We start from the raw sequence: 2,561 nt of genomic DNA on the forward strand, positions 1-2,561 counted from the left end.
GACTTCTAAGCCGTAGGCATAGGTATATTTCTTTTTTTTACATGTTAATTACAAACTAGCCATATACACGTGGCATATATTATTAACTGTCTTCAAATATATTTTTAGTGTATATTATTGTCATATGCATTGAAAAGTTTCATATACATATAAAATATTTGTACGTACATATTAAATATTTCCAAATACACGTTCTTGAATTGTTTTGAATGATACATGGTATATAATTATATTAAAAATGATACATGGTATACATATTTTTGACATGCATGAACATTATTTAAAATGTACCATACATTTTTTTAATGGTTTGAAACATCTATTATATTGTTAAAACGATAGAAAACGAACGGTGAAGATTTAACGCTCTAGAGTTAAGTTATTTGAGCGGCCTAGATTAATCTGATATATAAGCTACAACCAATCAACTTGAAATTTCTCCAAAAAAAAACTACCATCTAGACGTATACTGGTCGGTCAATCTGTACGTGAACCAAAGAAAAAGATAAGCTGACTTACGGCCAGGAGGAGACACGTCTAGAAAAGCATTACACGCCCTGACAGTTGCCTAATCAAAAGCGAGAAAGAATAAAGAAAGGAGAGTCTTAGATGGACACGTAGCTGAATAGTTTCCATCGCAAGGAGTCAAACAGAAGAGAAAAAAGATAAGATGTCTGGCAAAAAAAAAAGGATAAACACACAGTTGTCTGATTGTTTTTCATCGGATACATTATCAACACATGCGGCCTCAACACCAGCAAATTTAGGGCCAGACAAGAGACTGCGGTACATTTACAGTGCCATGACGCTCGGAAGCATCCAATACAGCGGCAGACAACAATGTAGTTAGATTTCTTCATGCTGTTTAGATGTATCCATCTTAGCCTATCTTCGTAGCTTGCTAAATCATCTTTAATGTGCAGTGTTATATAGTTAAATCATTTAGTTCCCATCAGAATTCATATGTACACTATGAATAAACAACCATGTTTTTAATTTTGAAGGCAACAACAATGGGGCGTCCAAGAATTAGTGACTTTGGGATTATACTAAGAATAATGAGGATTATATTGAGTGTGAATAATGAGCGAGAGATTCGATCAACCCTTCAACTGGGGCATTTGTAAGCATCAATCCGATCTTGACAAACATATATATTTTTAAATATTTGTAAATATATCGTCATCCATAGGTAAATACTAATTTTTTTCTTCATTTTTTAAGGGCGATGACAAGTCATACTACTATATAGAAGAATCTGATAAAAATTTGCCAGTAAAAGATTAACGTAGAGTTCTATATATGTATTTGACAACTTTGCAATTGTAGAATGTACCAAATATCACGAGGTAGCCACTGAAAAAATAATGAAATTATTACTTTTATGTAAATTTATAATTTATACTGTAAAGGAAGTGAAAGGTTGGTTAGATAATTTTGCAGATTACTAATTTCAGTTCGCCACCAACAATAAATTACAAGATTTAAGCAGGTTTAGCTAATATACACCGATGTACTAAAAAAAAGCTAATATACACCGATAAGTACAAAGTTCAGGTACGTCACGTGCAATGACACAAATGCACCATAAGTACGTGCATGCATGCGCATGACATAGGGGATTTACAAGCTGCCCTCTAGAATTCAAATGCTTTCCCAATTGCATTAGTAGTGCACCTCTGCTTTCTAATCATACAACTACCTCATCACGCAAGATTTGTTAGTATCAAACACTGTGCCACCAATCAAGAATTTTCATTTTTTTATTTGCCTCGACCTGCATATATTATTGCATAGACATCCATCAGTTTATGTTTAAGAGTACAATCATCAGTGCACGCCTTATTGTTTCGAATGTAGCATATTACAAGCATTCAAATCAAGCAGACCGATCAATTAACCGTGACCAAGACCAGGTGTGAGCCATGAGGAAAGAAATTAAATCATGATCAAATGGCGAGCAAACAAACTTTAGTATATAATGCAAGAGAGGTGAGGAAAACCCTAAAGATAGAGGTACCCAAATATCCATGTCTTGGAAGTCGCAACACTTTTTACACCCATATTAGTAGTTCAATATAAATATGATTTTTGAACTAAAAATATAATATGGATTGATAGAGGATAAATACCAACTAATTAACATACTTTTGATGTGTCGTACATAGGAGAAAATGATGTTCTTGCAACAACCATAATGGTTGGATAATGGCGAAAGAACGGCATGCTATTGCATGAATCAGAAAACAGTAGTTCAATATAAATATGATTTTTGAACTAAAAATATAATATGGATGATAGAGGATAAATACCAACTAATTAACATACTTTTGATGTGTCGTACAATGGAGAAAATGATGTTCTTGCAACAACCATAATGGTTGGATAATGGCGAAAGAACGGCATGCTTTTGCATGAATCAGAAAACACAACAACTAGGAAAAAAATAAAAAAACTCATATTTAATATATTGGGAAAATATATTTAAAAACTGCTGTCGTAAAGACAGATAGATAGAGGAATGTCAGTGTCGTATGAAACTGGAGAATACTATGAATCAC

The sequence above is a fragment of the Triticum aestivum genome, chromosome 5A (genome assembly GCF_018294505.1).
Source record: "Triticum aestivum cultivar Chinese Spring chromosome 5A, IWGSC CS RefSeq v2.1, whole genome shotgun sequence".
NCBI classification, from domain to species: Eukaryota; Viridiplantae; Streptophyta; class Magnoliopsida; order Poales; family Poaceae; genus Triticum; species Triticum aestivum.